The 19,736-nt window shown below is 43.7% G+C and overlaps 1 protein-coding gene across 8 annotated transcripts in view; it reads right to left on the minus strand.

Moving 5' to 3' along the window:
* ATXN1 (ataxin 1) overlaps positions 1-19,736 on the minus strand; it is a 370,404-nt gene that overhangs the window by 57,987 nt on the left and 292,681 nt on the right. The window contains exon 1 of one of the 8 annotated variants that reach the window (XM_075052102.1): positions 9,638-9,810. The exons of the other annotated variants lie outside the window; for them this stretch is intronic. The gene's annotated coding sequence lies outside the window, so the exon portion shown is untranslated. Of the gene's footprint in view, positions 1-9,637; positions 9,811-19,736 lie in introns of those variants that run through there. 8 annotated transcript variants of the gene reach the window in all.

Here is a 19,736-nt window from a genome sequence, read left to right on the forward strand (position 1 = left end):
TGCACCCTGCCAAGTACTTTCTGTCAAAGCTAAAGTAATTATTAGGAAGTATAAAAGCAGGTGTCACTTCTGGCAAGTTGTAAGATGGCTTTATATTCTCAGTTGCAATGGGATAAAAATGATCCCTAAAAAGAGCATAGCGAGCTATTACTTTACATCCAGTATACATGTGAAACATAACAGTTGCTGCCTGTACTTTTTTTCCTCTTTGGTATTTTAATTAAAGATTCAAGCTCCTAAAGACAAAACCTAAAAATATGTGCAAAATCAATCCCACTTTGCATAATTTCTATTTAGTTTCATAACCAACTGTCAAGCCATCTGACCCTCATTTGCATGTGCTATAAGGCAGGCAGCCGAGCTCGCTTCCACCGCAGTGAGACACATACTCTGTCCCTGCTCCCTCCTACGTACGAACCTCCAACTTCTCAGATGAATCTCTGCTACAGCACTTCAGGACAGAGGGGACAGTGATTGTTGTGATTACAAAGCCAAAACTTTTCCAACTTGGGTGCCTAAATTTTAATGCCTAACCCCATCTTTAGGCATCTGAATAAGCTGCTAGTGTTTCAAAGGTGCTGGGCACCCAGCATCTCCTACTTGTTTCTGTCAAACTTGCCAAAAAAGAACATCTGCTTTTAATTAATTCACTGAGAGCTGCAGGTATGCAGGACCTTTGAAAGCCATCCCACTTACTTCAGTCCCTAAATATAAATCCAGGTGCCTACCTCTAGGCAGTCAACTTTAGAAATGCTGAAAAAGAAAAAAATAGCATTATTAAATAAGTAAATATTAAAAAAACCCACATGCAGATATACTCAAGGCCTTTGGAGTCTTGTTCCATACTTGACATATGACACAATGTAAAAGAAAGCAGATCTGACTTTGTCAGAAAGTAGGCATTTCATGCTGTAACTGGAGTATGCACATTGCTAATAATTAACATAATTGTAACAAGGAAATGCATTCAGGGAAACATTCTTCAAAAGCTGCTGTTCTTCCTTGGATAAGCAACCAAGCAAACCAACCCCCCAAAGTGGCTGTATTTATGCTAAGAGTTTAGGGAAATTGCAAATTTACTAGTGTATTTATTATGCAAGTTTATTTTATTTTTTTTTTCATTCAGCCAGACACCCACATTCTTGACAGTGTAGAACTTGAAAAGATTTTTTTTTTATTGAAAAACTGCAAACGGAAGAAAAATACAGGCTACCACCTGCCTCTGCAAATCTTTCGCGTGTGCATTTATGCTTCTGAGCACGAAGCAACTGACTATCCTGTAAAGAATAATACTCAAACACGGCAGCAATATTCCGCTCTACAATAAGGCACTGACTCAAAAGGCAACATGACAATGCACGTCTGCATGTACATAAAATGCTGTCCTGCATCAGGGACCAGGGATGCCATGCTGCAAGACCGAGAGGTGCTCTCCCCAGGGCTGACCAGAGAAGCTCCTGGCTCCGGAAAGGAGCTCTGCCCACCAGTCAATGGAGAGACTCACTGGCCTGGGGCTGCCCTATTTCTAGCTGGGACCTGCCAGGTAAGTGCATGCATGTATGTTCATATGTTGTGAGCACGCAGGATCACGCCTATGCTTTGGATTAAAAAAAAAATTGCACAAACCAGGCCTACAGCACACACACAACATGCACTTAGTTTGTACCTGTGTGGGGAAAAGGCTGGTACTGCCACACAGTTTCAGACACTGTACCGTGGCTCCAACTGAGCCAGCAGAGACACAAAAACCTCAGAACAAAGAAAAGAAATATTAAAGTTATTCTTATTATTTTATTTTCTAAAAAAAAGCCTCAGACTCCAAGCGGCCAAATCTCTAGGTGAAGAGAAGGAGGAGAAGAAGGAGGCGAAGGAAAAAGAAAATATGCCCAGAGAAATCCAGAAGTATACTTATGGAAGTTCTACATAAGGGTCATGTAACAACAAGGGATAGGACAGTCGTCCACAAAGGCCTGGTTTCCACTGGGACCAGGACAGCGCATGGCCCTGCCCAGCCTGCAGCGTCCTGGAGAAGCTGCAGTTTGCTTCACCAAGTGAGCTGTTACCCTCGCTGTCATTTCAAAACTGCTCCCACCGCAAGCCTGCTGGCACAGCGACCACGTGGGCCACCACTTCCCTGCCACGCTGCATCCCCAGAGCGGGTGCTGCCCCAGGCCTTGGCAGGCGAGCTCTCCACAGCCGGGGTGGCACTGGAGGTCTCGTCCTGTCGGTCTTCAGTTTGCAAACGCCGCGTCTCAACTCTCACGCGCGTCCCGCCCACAGGCACGCAGGCGACCACCACCACCTCCTCGCTCACAGGAGCCCCAGCAGGCTGCGACCAAGCTCGCTTTGCAGCCGTGCCAAGGCAGGCTAATCCCTGCACCTGCTCCGGCGGCATGTTGAAAATGGGTTTTTAATCTTTGCAGACGGGCAGTTGTTCCACCCGCCCGCCAGCAGCAGCCACGTCTTGCTGCCACTCGCATCGAGGCAGGGAAGAAACGCTGGAGCTGCTGCCCAGCCGTCGCCACCGGGCGCAGCTGCAGGGAAACCTGACCTGGTGAAGCAGCCGAAGCCATTGAGCTCCCGCAGCATACCAAGCAGACGCTCCTTCTGCTCGTCTTCACACCGCATCTCGGTGCCTCTTGTGGTGCACGCGAGAACGGGAGCCAGGTACAAAGCTTATCTACCACGCTCCCTCTGCTCACTGCAACAGGATCTGTCTTGCACACCCGTCCTGCCCTTCCCACGGTGCGAGCGACCTGCCAGAAGGATGAAGGGGCTGCAGGGATGGTTTAGGAGGAAGAAAGGCTGGTCTTCCCTTCATATACCAAGCAACTGCTTGACATGGTGCACGTGCGAGGGTTGTGCGTGGGAGGATGTCTGCCCAAGTGTGGAGGGGGCAGGATCCATCTCACCGCCAGGGATGCTTCCTTCCCTTACTCCAGGTTGGACCTATGGCTTCAGCTCTTACGTTTCGCAGGGACCACAGTACAGCACAATCAGATACTCTGCAATCTTATCAAGTAACTACTTTATGGACTTGCACACACACTGGGCAAAGCAACAAGAGCTGCAGATTGCCCGCCTCACTCAGGAGGCGGCAGCTGAGATGCCGGCCAGCTCCTCTGCCCTGGCTCGTCTCTTGCCACTGAGAGCCAGGTCGCTCCTCCTTACAGACAGCTCTGCAGCCTGCGGCGCAGCTCTGTCCAGAGAAACCAGCCGAGGGGCCGGCAGTCCCCACCTGGGTGACTTTCGGAGGAGACAGCTGTGCTCTGGATTCACGTAGGAATGCTGAAGAGCAGCCACCTACCTGCACCCTGCTCCCACCATGGCTCCCCCAGGCTCCAGGAGCTGGCTGGAAACAACAACACTGCTTGTTTTTCCTTGACATTCCCAAATTGAGCTTAAAAAAAAAAAAAAAGGCAGCAGAGCAATAGGAAGAAGCAGGGAAGGCCATTGCATATTTATTTGTCATAAATTATGCTTGGGAGAGCATTAGGTGCAAGAAGCCATCACTCATCAAAGCAGGTTTCTGCCATGTGTCAGAGTGCTGCACTACACTTCATTAGGAGCATTAACTGGACACTGGCAGGAGACAGGTCTTTGCTGCTCCTCCTCTCCACCCCCATTCTGATTTCATCAAAACATTCTCCTCACATTGCTTTGGTTATCTCTTGGAAGGGGAAAATTTTTTTTTTAGATGCACAGGACAGTATGATACTTTAGGACTTAACAGGAAAGCCTCTACCCAAAACAAACGTGCTTTTGGTATGAAACTTTGCTGCTAAATGCTTGGCTGAAGCACATGAGACCAAACATGTGTGTACCTCCTCAGCCCCACATCAGAGAGAAAACACATCGGTGGCGGGATGTGCTAATGCAAACCCGTGTGCTCTGGGTCCTGGCAGTGTAGGCTCAGAGCGGCAGTTCCTGGTGCTGGCCTCTGAAGACCGGTCATTTTGTCTGGGAGGCAGCAGGACTCTGAAAAATTATTGCACATTATTCCCAAATGGTTTCCTCGATAGAAAGTCTGCACACCACGTGATGAAACCAGCAAACGTTTCTACAAGTGTCCCACTAACAGGCTGTTACCGGGAGGATGTGTTGCTCCCCTGAGACCAGGCTGATGGCGAAAGCGCGGATACACAGGGCTGGGCTGTGCCACTAAAAGGAGGAGACAGCACTCGGGTTTGATTTACCTTAGGGAAAGTGCTCTCCGACAAGGTTTGGGATAGAAATAGGGCTGCATTTCGTAGGTGGAGAGGCGGCAGCCCTTTAGGAAGAAGCGTTGATACCTGCAACTGAAATAAACTCAGCTACAAGCTGGTGAGGCTGATCTGAAAGCCTCAACACCTAAAGCGCAGACACCTAAGTGCGCTCTTCTGGGTGCTTCTGCAAGCGCTGCTGCCCCAGCTTCTCATGCCACAGGCTTGTGTCGCACAGCCCTACAACCAAAACACATGTGTTTTGTGCTACAGTATCCTGTCACGCAGGGACAGCCGAGAGAAACTCTCTGTTTGCAGGGAGACTGAGGAGCACCACTTGTCTTCCTTCTGGTGCCAAGAGGAAACACCAGAGAGCTGCCGACAGAACAAGGACATCGCCCTCACCGAGGGTATTCTGAAGGGCGCGTGCAAAAAAAATCACAGGCGCAACCCTATTTTCCCTGCACCTTACTACCCCGAAAACACTCAGAGCAGCCGCTTTGAAGGGGCTAATCCACCCACTGCAGTATTTCTGGTAATGACTCACAAAATCCCACACAATTCTGATACCATTTTCTTGATAAAACCAGCTACCAAAATGAAACTATACATTTGGTGCTTGAAAAAAAAAAAAAAAAAGGAGGAAGGAAAAAAAAAAGACAAAACCCTACTAGTTGTTATTAGTAGCTAAGCGGTGGAACATGAAACCAACAGTCAGTGTGCGGTGCGAGAACAAAGCTGATGGCTGTGCGCAGGCCCTCTGCAGACAGGGCTTTGAAAGATGGGCTCTTCAGCCTGCCACCAAGAATTTGCTTTCTTGTATGTTGCGACTTACACAGATGTTCGCATAATTTCTTGCATATGGACGGCAAAAGGAGCATTCATTTCAAGAATGACGTGATTGTCTGTGTGGTAAGGATAAGAAGGGAAAACTTTCAACATGTATCCAATGATACAGCTAAATGAGAAGCCAAACTGTTCCCAAATGCACTCAAAGGACTTCTCATGAAGTCAATGACAAAATTCAGATGAGACTTCATAGAACTCTTTCTTCCTCTCATTTAAAAATCCAAATTAAATTACATTCAAGCATCTTACAATGAGATTCAGGAGCACAAAACATATCAGAGCATCACAGTGTTCACTCACCACTGCAAAACATTAACTAAACTCGCTCTGAAAAATGTTTTGACTACTTATAGAGAAGCCAAGAGAAAAAAAAAAACCCAAGATGCTTGCTGGGCTGTTGGTTTGGGGTTTTTTTTTTTTTGGCAGACTTCATTTGAAAGCAGCCAAACTCCTGCTTCTGTAAGGCAAACTAACAGAGCACTGGGTGTGCTGAGGTCACAGGAAAAGAGTATTTAAGCTTGTGCTTAAATTAAGGACAGCCTTGTACCAGGTGCTTCGTCCAAAACCTACTGAACTCCTGCTTAAGCCCTGCCATAAGGAGAGATGCTTCCCTCAGGCTGCTCTTGAGCAGTCCTTGTAGGACTCCAGCCCAAAGCCTACTGCAGGTTAGCAGCTGACATTTCATTCACTTCAAGGGATGCAGGATCATGGCATGGGAAATGAAAACACCCAGAGCTTCTTTCAGGTGTCCAGCGCCCCACAGGATGGAGCTCTCACACAGCACCGATGAACTGGGAAGTGATGCTAGAGCGAATTCACCCTTGCGACAAGTAAAGCATATACAGAAATTTTTATTTGGTCCATTTTCACAGCAGAAAAGATAACAAATTTGTGTTCAAATAGGTGGCTGGAAAGAACATGCAGCATGTGAAGGCCAATGCAAAAAAATTCCAATTAATTTGATTTATTGTTATTTGGGTTTTTTTCAATTTAACATACTAAATAAATTCCTGAAATGAAACAAAACTTGTATGAGGAAAAAAGCAGGTAAGGTCATTTCAGAGGTACTTTCCAGCAACACTTAAAAAGCATACATGTATCTCCAATCTGAAACAGACTGCAAAGGGCTCTGAGAGTCCGTTTGCACATTGTCCTCTCTAGAATTGCATTATTATCACCAGAAACCTCAACTATGCTCCCACCTTCCTTCTCAGCTGGGCAAAACAAAAGGTCTTAAGAGCTGCCATTGGTTCAATGAACTCAAAGGCTGTGAAACTGCACTGTCAGCTGCTTGTAACATGTTGCCCTCCCCTGTACATTGCTCTAATGATCTGAGCACCCAGCGCACAAGAACTCTACATCACCTCCTCTTCCGCATGTTTTCTAAACCAAAGAGTAACAAAGAAAAAAGTAAGACAGCAAAAGGGAGTCACTTTGGAAAGTTGAGCAGCACCAAACAAAACTGCTAACCTTCTTTTGGCAAGGCGAAAGATTTGTATAACACCTCCTACTAAATGTATTTACTCTTAAAAATCGATTTCCTCTGTCACTATTTATTCCTGCACGTTGCTCAGTGGTTCTCAGGAACTGCATGGAAAATCACAACTTTACACTTGTTAAATTGACCCTACCAGGCCATACCACCAGTGCATACATCATCCCAAGAGGCAAGCCTGCCAAAGTCATGCTGTGCATATCATCACTAAACCCAAGACAAAATGCAAATTTGGCTGTATCATAGCTGATTTGCATAGCTTTCCATTGGTTTTGTACAACCTTTTTACAAAATGCCAATTTACTTCACTTTCCTACAGCTTATTACCAGTGTGAGGTACTTAACAGCTTTTATGCAAGGCAGATTTAGTAGTTAAAACATTAAAAGACATAATTAAATGCCTTTTGGAAATAGAACATAGCCTTCGACATGACGACATAAGGCACAGGACTTTGGGACACAGAAACGTTAATGCCCCTTTTCTCTCACGTGCTTGAGAGCTGCACAGCTTTTTCTGTTTTTTATCTGATCTGCAAAAGCAGAAATATTTGCTTGCAAACTATGAAGGGCCTGAATCCAGTTACTGAGTACACATTTCACTCACACTGATATCAGAATGGACGGCTGCCAGTTTCGTGTCTTGGCTGGCGTTCAAACACACTGATTGCTGAGCCTCCTTGGATTCGGAGTTCATGATTTTAAAAAAAAAAGAGAAAAAAAAAAATCCCCAAACATGAAACAAAAAACCCTCCACAAACATTTCTGAGATGCTACTGGGCTAATTTTCCCCCCTCTCCTCTTTTGTAAGATCAGTCTCTGGAAGCAAACACCTGCAAGGAGCACCCTCTGTCAAGACAAGCAGCTAGGGAGTTTCGACTTTATCTCCAAAGCTATGATACAACGAATATTAGATCTTTCCTAGCCGAGCAATTTTCACATGCGTACCAGGGGACAGACCTCATTCAAGTCAGCAATAGAGGAAAAGATCTGTTTACACTTCTATACCTTACCTTGAAAAAAAAAAAGGAGGAAAAAAAAAAGAGAAAGAAAAGCTTGAAATGTTCTGAGACTTATGTCACAGCCAGGTAACAGGGAATGGAAAGGCTGTTTGCCTTACACAGAACTATTTTCCCCTTCTTTTTTCCTCGCTACTTACTACCAAAATCCACCAGGTTGCAAGGCAAGCCAAGAGCTCCTCGACGCCCCCCTGCTCCCAAACACCTCGTCTCCGAGTGTGTTACTTGACGCGGCTGGCGCGCTGCGTGAGCCCTGCTTTCTCTGGCATGACAGCAGACACTGTAGATCAGGCCACTTAGACATTTCAATTGAACTTGACAGGTGTTTGTTAATAGGCTCTACAATACGTTTGGGAAGGGCTGCCTGGAATTGTAAAAGGGTTCATTACGACAGTGGAATAAGCCCGATGCAGACAGTTCGGTGCATTATTTTCTAAGGCTGTAAAGGCAAGCGATCAAAATCTGAACCGTATGGCAATACACATATAACGTATAACTAACACAATTAATGGCAAACTCATTCATACAGTATCTGTATGACTGGACCTGATCTTGCCAGGTCAGTCTGGGAACCTCTCTGCTCCTTGCAGGATCAGTCCTCCATGTATTGCCACAATTCACAGAAATCAGGTATATCTATTCAGTGATAACTGCTTGGGCTAATTATTAGAAAATTCAATTTATGCTAATTTGCCTGAGGGGAGGGGAGCATAAAATTAACTTGACACATTTATTTAACTTTTTACAGTAGTATTATTATTTAAAATTTATGACAGCATTGTGCCCAGAGGCCCCAGTCAGGATCAGGATCCCACTGTGCTCGGCATCCCACTGCGTGTGCGTGAATGTCCTCCCAGCATAATTTCGAGGCAAAGGCCCCGTCCCTGCAAACTGTTACGCAAGTGCTTGCCCCAAAGACTGGGAGCAAGGCCATGGAAATTAAAAGTGCATTAGTCTTGCTGAAGTGAAGCAGGTGCATTAAGCCACCACATCCTACCATGCACTGGCAGCCCACACCAAAAAGGCTCTTATTTTGCAAGAAAGTGACAGTGGAGTCACTTTTGTTTTTACCATTAAACACGCAGACACAAATATCCCCTCCTATCTACTGCTGCCTTTTCTTGCTTCTATCTTATAAACAGGACTATCATCCAGTGAATGAAAAAAATCATGTGTGGGGTGAAAGGCCCCAGAAAAGAGAAAAGTTATGTGTAACTGATGAGGGGAATTGTCAAAATCTCACCTTTTAGTTCAGATGCACAATGTGTAACAATGCAATTTTTCCTTGCAGTGAACTTTTAAGGATATTTGCCCGAGAAAAGTAGCTAGCTGTTCCACCCGCCTTCATTTCTGAACATACAAACACCAACCTTGAAAAGTCACCATTTGGACAATCATAACCACTCATCATCCTTGAGTAAGTTGGCCTTTTTATTTATATTCAAGAATGCTTAACCTCATTAAACTGTACTGGTCAGAAAATATTATCAATATTATCATAATAATCAATATGCTATCATTATTTCAACTGAAACGGATTAAAATATTTTACAATATTTAATCAGAAGTAGGGAAAATGGGAGCTTTTCTGAGTTAGGGCCTTAAAATTAAACTCTTCAGAGTAGTGGCTGTACTGACATGAGGTATGCAAAAGAGTGAAGAAGGAATTGCTGAAAGAGGGAATGGCACCTCCAGAAGTCATCAGAAGACTGTCAGAATTAGGAGAATATTAGGATTAGAAGACCATCTCTTCCTCTGGCTCTTTGATGGTGTTTTAGAAACGAGCCATCCACACCATACGCTCTTTGTATTTGCTGGGGCTAAAAGGGCACCACACAAAAGTCAGCGTGGTCTAACCTTCAAGGCGCTTCAGAGGCTTCTCAGCTCAGGGACAGGGGAGATGTTACCAACACACTCTACTCCCCAATCTTCCCCACACCCCAAAAAGAGATGAGATTAGCCCATACAAGCAGAGAAACAATGGAAACATCAGAAATATATTCACCTGAGTGGGCCGTCCTAACAACCTCATTTCAGCACAGCATTTCAGGAGGGGTGAAGGCTGGTAAACTCACCTTTAAGGCTGCTCCTCCACAGCTAACTTGCCTCTCTGTGCCCAAACACCACAAAGACCTTGGAGCAGATTTAACTCCAAACTCACACACCGGTGTAGCGGGTGGAGTAAGGATTTTTCTAGAACTGCAGGGTTTTATTTCAAAACGTAAGTTTGGTTAATGTGTCTTCTGCTATCCTTCTCCTTTCCTCTGCTTCTCTTTTCCTCTACTTCACTTTCTGCTGCAGTTCACTGGAGCTGTTTCAAAGTTCCATTAAATATGTCAAGCCCTTTACACGCAACTGCAACCTTACAGCACAAAGAGAAAAGGAGGCAGATGAAAGAAAAAGAAACCATCGTTTAGCCACACACAAATTCTGTACATTTTGCATATCACTCCTAACACGGACTGGCAGCCCACACCAAAAATACTTCTGTTTGGGAAGAAAGTGACATTTGAGTCACTTCTGTTTTTATCATTAGGTACAAAGACATCAAACATCACCTCCTGCCTAATGCATCCTTTTCTTGCTTCTATCTTATGAACAGAGCACACATTTCTGTGCTCCTTTAGAGCACTGACTGCTTGACTCAGCACTGTGGCATCTTTTGGTGTGTGCAAATCGTTCCATAACTGATGGAGCATCAAGATGCCACCCATGGCTCTGCTGAGCTGCCATCCTGGCAGGTATGGGGTACCACTCTGGCCTTGAATACCAGCAAGGTACATAAGGAACAGATCTACAAAATGCTGTTTCTGCTGCGAGCAGAAAGTATCGGCTTTGTTTGCTGCTACCCATTCCCTTTCACACTACCATTTTCTGCTGAAGAAGAGGTACCTGAACTCTGCTGGCTTTTGCCCTGTGGGCCACACTTTGCCCATGCTAGTCCCATGAGTGAGACAGCTTTGGTTAGATTATGCAGTGAGATGAACATCTTGGAAGGGGGAATTTAGTCCTTTTAACCTTTTACTCCTTCTAATGGTTGGCTCCATTCTTTTTAAATCCCAAAATAACAACAACATCCATTCTCTAACAACAGGCCTTTATCAGTTTTGGTTTTTTTTTTTTAAAAAAGGAGAAAAAAAAAAAGAAATCAAACTAACCTGCTTACTTCAAAGTCATGCTCTCATAATTTTAGCTGGCACATCATGAACAAAATGGTCTAGAACTAACCTCAAACAGTCATCTGGAGAAAAACAACATATTTTCCCATGTCATCACCACTATAGCACATACTAACCACAACTATTCAGCCTGTCAATTTTCAGCTTATATTATGATAACTTTACCTAAAAGCATTTTGTGGTTCAAAAACAGCAAGTGCAATGCCAAGGAAACATTTGCTGAACTGATGAGCATGGCAGCGCTGGTGTGAGGAATATGCTTTCTGCAGAACGGGAAGCACAGTAAAACGAGATTTCACTGGGGACAATGGCCTTCTCAGAAATTCCCCAAAACACTGCTTCAGGTAGGCTTAATCCCACAGCTTAATCACAGTGGGTTGTGAAGGAGGAGGCTTAGTTTTGTCCTTGGGTGGTGAATTTTCCACAAAAATCTCCAAGAACTGTGATGAATGGAAAAAGGAACACATGAATCTTTTTTTTACTTTCATTAGCATCTCCACTTCCACACACAGGAAGGTTTTTCACGTTCACTAAGCATTTAAGAGAGGTAAAAAAGTAGAGGTTCATGGGAGTCAGGACAGAGAACTATATGAGAGGCACAAAAGCAATACACTTTAAAAGGACTTTAGCAAATACACTTTTAGCCGTGCAATCCCCATGATTCACAAGGAAGCAAGCATTATACAGTCTTCAATTACTTTCCTCATTTTAAGGAAAGGCAAAGGACAAAGGCAAACTCCTCATTAATGAAGCACTGTGGTTCGAATTCTATACTAAAAACCCCTTGACTTGACAGTTGTACACCCACACTCAGGCTTCAAAAATATTCTCGTGCTACCATGCTGCCTGTGTCATCACTCCAGAAGCAAACAAGAAGTCACTGCATCACTCCCCAGTGATCTGGGGCAAGAAAAGGATGGTCACGACTGCAGAACTTTAGCTGGATGCTTCATTAGGGACAGCAAACCAAGCAAAAAAACCTAAACCAAACGAAAACAAACAAAACTTCCTTGAGAAACCATGAAAACACACTGCAACCTATGGTATTACTCTCTTCTTTGTACTGATTTGCCCAAAGTTGGGCCACAGTGGCACCATGCAGGTTTCCATAATAAATTAATTGGTAGCTTTGCTTTTGGGCTGCAAGAGCAGTCTGAGCCACTTTGCTTTGACTGTACCTTCCCTGCCCCTTCTCCTCAGCAGCACTGTGACTTCCTAAGGTGCAGCTTAGACACACCAGGGCAGCTTTACTCCTAGGGATGAATGGGAATGCATCTCTGCTTCTTGGGTTTGGTGGGAGACACACTGAAGGTGATGCACTCTCCCTGAGGACAGATGATTTCAGTACTGGCTGGACTTTAAATAAGCCTCCTTTAAAGGGCTGCTCTGAAGCCAGGCATTGTTCCCTCCTCCTCCTGTTTTAGGAAGACACATCCTTCCTAATTCATATGTGTCCTCTCTGGACAGATCTTCTGCCCTGAAGGAAGAAGAAACTGGTAAGAAATGGGCAAGGATGAGAAAAATGGGTAGGAGCCCTGCAACTGAGCTTGCATTTATTTCAAAAGTGAGTGGTTATCCAACTGCAGTGCCCCACACCCAGGACTTACAGTCTGAGACACAAGTTTGAGCAGATCTTCCATGATCTCATGGTGAGTCTGAGATAGACCGCATCCAGCACTCACAAAATACACAGCTGCGTTCCTCCATTGCTCTGACAGCGATTTATGTCAATGAATGTACTGCTGCCAATATGCACTGAGCTCCCACTGCGGATGCCAAAGCTGTGCTCTACACAAAGCCAGGACTGTGTGGTGCCCAAGCACAGCTTGCTATTAGCTGTATTTTCCCTCCATCTCATGGAAGCTTTAAGGGAGCCACTAGGAGAAAAGCAGTAGCATTACAAGTTGTGTCCAACCACTCAATAAACTAACCTCAATTTTTTTATGCAAGTATTGCAACTCAGCAGTTCTACGATGGGATCCCAGAAAGCATGAGACTTTCTTAATTTAGCAAGAGCAACTGCATACTATGTCAGCTACTGAAAATCTCAGTGTACAGCAGAAAATGTTTTGAGTCAACAGACTGAAAACCAAGGCTGCTGGATTTTTGTTTGACTTTACAGCATGTTTGATGTTTTCAAGATGAGACTTAAGGAGATGTAGTATCAGATTTGAAATCTTACTTCTCTGTTGAATCTTTCATTATTTTCAGACTGTGCAATATGTTTTAGTTTGATTTTATTTTTTTTAAATATAAACCCCATGTTTCACAGCTGAGGCTTTATCATGTTCACAGTACCTAAACGTGTACCTAACTTTAAATCAGTGAAGCCAATTGAAATCAAAGGGATAAGGGGGTGTTAAAAAGCTAAGTGTGCCCTGAAGTGCTATCCTGAACAGGAATTAGACTTAAGTATGTGATTAGGTGTCCCTAAAATAAGTCTTCCTTGTCTAATAAGAAGCACAGATCACAATATACATTGTGTATCAAAGGGCAGAAAAAGCTACATGTCTTGAGGAGAAAGACTGAGCAAAGAAGAACTGGAAGCCTCTGGGCATAAGATGGAATTGTTTTATTAGAAGGAAGATTAACACATAGAGGCCAAGGATAAAGTTGAAACTCAAAAGCAATATGAGTCAGGGAAGTTGTTCCAGATGGCAGAGCCATGTGGGATGTGACTCCACCATTTACTGTGGAAATAAAAAGGAAGAAATGAAAACTTAGTGTTGAGAGAGCATATAGGACTGACAGGATAATAAGAAAGAACTGAGAGCAGTAGAAGGATATTAAAGGCAGAGCGATGAAATGAGGCCTTCAGAAATTTTGAAATGCAGCAACACCACTTAATCAGCCAGTACAAAAAAGGCTCAGTCACTTTGCTTCAGATAAACCTGAACATCTCAAAGTTTCAGTGCCTGTCCAGAGCACATTCCCTCCCCTTTGGGCTTTGACATATCACGTGGACAGCTTCTCAGGAGCATCTCCCCTGTACTGAAGGGACTGACGATTTGCAGTATCCCACTACTGCTGCTTCCACCCCTGCTGGTATGTCCAACATCATAAATGAGTAAGACAGAATTATGTCCGATGGTGTCTTGGGCAACTTAAGGCTAATGGGAATTTTTTTTAAGTGAAAATTAAGCTGAATGTAAGTCTTATTACAACTCCTTAAGGGAAGTGGAGGAAGCCACGAGGTCTGGACACTGGGAACTTAATAGGGCAAAACACTGAAAAATGCATTGCAGGGAGCTGTCCCATCTTGTCAGGAAAATGGACATGGCATGATCTACATAAATAGGTCTTCTGAAGCTCCTACTTCAATGCAAACAGGAGGAACATGAAAATAAACCAAAAAGAATAATAAAGTATGAGCTAATAGACAAAGATCTGAAATTACTCTAGTCAAATTCCCTTTGATTCAAAGATAGGATTTTCAGCCAGAAGTTAGAGGTGATCTTCCTGGACTAGTTAGTCCATTCACTGCACAACAGCCCAGGCTACCATCCGCAAAATGACTGCAAAGGTAGGTTGATTTGGCAGCCAATGTACACACTCTCCAAAACCTCCATTCTCCTCCATGCACACATACACAGGCACATTATGACCTCTTTGGTTTGGAAAGTCTTTTTATTACCATTTATGTATTCAAATGCCTACCCAAAATGGGCTTTGACTGAGGCCTACAAACCTAATGCCATGATAGTAATAATAACAAGTTTGATATGAGAGATTCTTATTAAAACAGCAGAGAAGTACACATCACACATATAAATAATCCCTGAAAAATAATTTCAGAGACATGTCTGATCTTGACTTTCTGTACTGAAGGCCTAACGTAAAGTCTATGAAGTCAATAAAAAGACTCAGAGACTTCAAAGCTGACTTTGGGCTACAGTATTTTTCCATGACTGATGCTTTCCAGTCATGTTCCTTCCTGGTCACGGCTTCTCCATTTCAAAGCAACTGAACTTTAAACCTACCTAAACTAACACAGTTGAAAACAACTGACCTGAAGGTAGTTCAAGAGTCTTGTTCTTCACATAATTATCTTTGCAGAATCCATGGAGCCTGTAGTCAGCTGGCTACTTGTTTACCTGTCCCTTCTTCCCAGTGAAAGGATGCTTACATAAATATCCCTTTTTTAAAAACAAATTCCATTTGCAAATCTCTTCTCTCTTTCAAAGTATAAACTTGTTCTTCCAAGACACAAGATGAATCTGATTGCTTTAAACTATCTTGGCTTTATCTGCGTGTGTAAATGAGACATCTAACTGCTACAGCCACGTACATCAGCATGCCAGACACAAAGTAGTGCTAAAAAGCAGGATGCAACTCTTGCATATCTTTCACGCTTGTTCTTTCAGCCTTGAGGATGTTTTCTTGGTTAGTCAACTTTAAATCTATCTACTGTATACATAGCACTATTTAAAAACAGCACTCAAGTGTACAAGATAAACATGTGCCCCCACTGAGTTACTAAACACAAGATAAGAAGTTTGCATCCCTCTGATAATTAGTACTACCATGTAGCTGCCTTCAATGTACAGAGCAACACAAAACCAGAGAGCTGTGCCAAGTATGTAAGAGGCCCTGTGCACCAAAAGGCCAGCACTCTGGAGAGAGCTTTGCAAGGGAGAAATTCAGCAGTCACTAAAAACAGGGCCTGCCAGGCATTAAATGTGTATAATGAGGACAAAGAGAAAATTTCTTCATGAGAACAGGAAGGCTCTCCCACTTGGGATACATGGGTAGAAGCCCCACAGTTAGAGGGAAAGAAGGAAGCTCTAAATTTGCATTTACTGCAGAAGTAAAACGTGAGCAGCGTGGAGGGGAAGGAGCACAAGAGTTTTGCCAAAGGTGCCAGGAAAGATTCAGAGCTCCTTGCAGCAGAGGAACTCAGCTCTGCACAGAAGAGGAGTGAAAACATCCCAGGAATATGAGGAACGTATGTTCAGAGCAGGCAGAAACAAAACCACCACCAGGATTTCAAACTGCAAATTCAATCAGAGCCCTTCTAGTAACACGTCCCATTCTACTGAAGAACAGAGAGAGCAGGATTCGTGCTCCGCGTTTCTGCCACCCCTCCATATTCATCTGTCTCTGCACCATCTTCCCTCCGGCACCCACCAACAGCCCAGCCTTGCTCCGCATCCTGCCACACTGGCCTGGACCCTGGGCAAGGGCTGCCACGGCCCGCTGGATGCAGTGGTGGGTCCCAGAGTCAGCCACCACCAAAGACGGTTAGCAAGGGCAGAGCTTGGCTGCCTCTTCCCCCTCGGTGTCAGCACTAACTCATGCCTCTCACCTCCCCTACCTGCTGAGTTTAGCAACAACAAAAATATCTGTAGGAATTTAATTGCCTTTGAGATATTCCTACTTCCTGCCAGATTTGGTGGGAATTAGCCAAGACACTCAAGTGTTATGGGAGGGGGGGAATGAGGATGGACAAGCAGACAGACAGACATCACCACCACCACCACCACACACACCTCACTTCCTTGGAATCCAGGCTACAAACACTCAGGCTCTGGAGCAGAAATACTCATGAAAACATTTCATAATGCTTTACCAAGGAGTGATATCAGTATCATTATCTCCATTTTATGGCTGCAGCACTGACTGGTCATGACACGCCTCAAGTCACCCATCAGATAGCTTTTCCATCTGGCTCTGCCACTACGTCTCCTGACTGGAAGTCAGTGACCTACCGGTAGAGTCATCCCAAACTGAAGGCTGCACGAGAGGGAAGGGCTGCAGGAGTTAATATGTGAATATCTCAACAGCGGCTAGTCTCTTTGCAGACAGGAAGGAAAAGGAAGAATTTTAAAGGTACAACAAAACCCAAGAAATGCAATTCTCCTTCCAAAAGGCAACATCGGCCTCCACCAGGCTCAGTGGACTAGGCGTTGTAGATGCATTTCATGAAAAGGCATCACAGGACAAGACTGACTGCAACCAGCATACACCACAGAGGTGATTGCTTAAATTAAGAAACAAGCCAGAACCAAAACAGAAACCCAAAGAAGTCTGAGCAAGGGAGAAGGTGGAATCGGAACTCCAGCTTTCTGATAGGGTATCTTCTCAAACTCCTGGGGGACCCACTCTAAGAAACCCGTAATGTTACCACTGCACTTCAAATTTAGCCATGCTTAGCACTATTCAGCCAAACCTTACCAAGGCTAAATTTTTACCATTTTCCTTTGTTCCCTTCACATGTGAAAGGATAAAGCTATTGGTAATCAGTCAGGAATCATTTAAATGATTCCTTATTTATTAAAACAATGCAATTTCTCTTGTCTTATCTGTTAGGTTTCAAATTTTGCATACCAGAATTCTCACCAAGGGAAGAATATTCCTATCATTGCCAGTTGAATCTAAAAAAAATTAGAAAATAAGAAGACAGGAATTATTTAATTTACTTTTTAATGCAAGAAATGTTATAAAAGAGCAGCGTGAATTGCCATTTTATTTCTTTAATTGCATATCCTCCTCTGTATCTCCTCCTTTCTTATTGTTTTCAGGTAAAGATCAAGGATACAATGTCTCCCCTGCTCCACCATAAAACAGAAGGCAAGTAATGAGCTCAGTAAGACTTGACCTCTGCCATCAGTGTCCTACCTGCTGTCAGCCTGTTCAACATCAGCAGGGTAGAAACGCCTCAGATTGGATACCGCAAGCTCTCCCACACTGCTGCTATTACTAGTCTCAAGACTGATGGTCCACACAGATAATTACATTTGTAGTGACAAACACTGCTTGAGATCAAAGTTTTTGCAGTGTTTGTTTTGAGCTGCTGCATAGCTACCACTACAAGTTACTGCATATTAATGCAATGTCAAAAAAAGTACCACGTAGTGATGTCAAGACACAGCATTGCCCTCATTTTGTGACTTCCTTCATCAAGGTATCAAATTCTCCTTCCCGGTACACCTTTGAACTACATTAAAATAAATCAAGTGAAAGGATGCTATCAGAAAGGAAAGACTTTCAAGAATGCAGTGGTTTGATACATGGGAATGGTTCCCCAAATGAGCGCTCCTCTCACTCTGCTGCAAGCATGACCATACCGTCTGCTCTGATCAGGCAGGTAGGCTGGATGAGAGCCATGTGTAGCATCTTCGAGGGTCAGCTACTGTTTAGATAAGGCACTGGTCTGACTAAGAGCCATGAGAAAGCCTCCTACAGTCTCTGTTCCATTAAGACAGTTTACAGACAAACAATCATCAATCTGCAACTCCTCGTCTCCCACACCATATTTGCCAAAACAAAAATGGAAAGACAAAAAAACCCCACAGAACCAAAAAGAGATGCTTTAATATGACAAATCTTTTCTATACCCGATCACTTGGATTTTCCAGCACAATACAGGCACTGAGGATGAACTCATGTCAGTGCAATTTCAGTTTCAGCTACACTGATACCATACCAGCTTTGCACAACCATCATCAGACAGTTTGCCTTGCTCTTTGCAACATTTTGAAGTCCTGAAGGAACGTTTAAAAAGAAATGCCTTCATTGAGCTTAAATGCATTATGCCATAAGCCTTAAAATACCAACTGTAACTCAATTAAGGACCATTTATCCTGCTCCCATTTGCTTTCCTGAAGAAGCAATCACCGCTGCTTTACACATTACCTTTAGCACCGGTCTCATCAGACAACAGGCTTTGTGTTGGCATGGTGGTTTCCCTCTCTGACCACGTATAAACACCATTCCCTACTGCTTCAAGGCTCCAGCCCTGACACGCCAGACAGCCTTAAGAGCACGTACAGGTCAACAAGCAGGCTCAGGGCTCAAGTTTGTAACAGAAAAAACAGCTACTACAGACCTATGGGGGCCACAGGGTGCAAACGCTGGGATTCATCCCCTGCCACTAGCTGTCCAGTGCTCTTTCATCTGTCGCTCTCCACTTTCAATCCCAATGCAGTCGTTGCAGTGAACAAAGCTCTTCCTGCTCTTTCAAACCATTTTTATGCACTTAATGGGTACAAATCTGGGAGGAACTGGGAACTGCCAGTCCCAATCTGACCAAAGAGCAACATTAAATCTGCAATACTGATTGAGTTGTCCTGTTAAGGTGTCCCTGGCAAGATCTTATTAAGCAGCTCGAGTGAAACCAGTAAGTAATAGTCATGATTTAAAACTGATGAAATACCTGCATTACAGTGAAAAGTTATCTACGTATTGTTTTCATATGTGGTTTATACAAAACAGACTTCCTCTAGAAAATGCGGAGTACAGCTCAGTCTGAATCTAGCCTGTCTTATACATGCTCCAGGGGTGCAGAGCCAGCACACATCCCTTCGCAAGAGCAAAACACATCCTTCTAGTACTAGACACACTAAGCCAGTGTTTACACACTGATCTGCTAATAAGCAGACCCGGGAATTCCAGAACACAAGATTTATATTTATTACTATTTTACATTACCACAGAACGTGCCAAGTTCAGGCACTTTAAATTATGAGAGCTGCTATTGCACATTCCCTTATCAGTCTTTCACACAACTGCGTTACTGAAGCATCCTGATAAAAATGTCTAAAATGTCTGCTATGTTTTAAAACAGCAAACTCTTCCTTCTCAGCTCTGACCCAGCCATTTCAGTCAACAAAGCTCCTTCTACTCTTTCAAAACAATTTCTACTCACTTAATGGTTGCGATCATACTGACTGTCTGGGAAACTGCTACTCCCAAAAATAATACAGCACAGCTATTTATTCATGGTACTGGCTTGACGTGATATTTTGAAGACTACCATTTCGCAATATGGAATGAAACATGGACATCCATCTTTTGACAAGAGATCTAACTATCACACTTCAGGCTTCATACGCAGAACATTAACGCACCTTTTAAATGAAGAAAATCAGGAAACTGTGCAACTAAAACAAACAACTTGCCAAAACCAGCATACGTTTTTACACTTGCTTTTACATTCCCAGGCTCACTAAGATCAATGTATATATAGATAGGCATGTGTGTATACATATGCATT

This window comes from Buteo buteo, chromosome 20 (genome assembly GCF_964188355.1).
Source record: "Buteo buteo chromosome 20, bButBut1.hap1.1, whole genome shotgun sequence".
Classification (NCBI taxonomy): domain Eukaryota; kingdom Metazoa; phylum Chordata; class Aves; order Accipitriformes; family Accipitridae; genus Buteo; species Buteo buteo.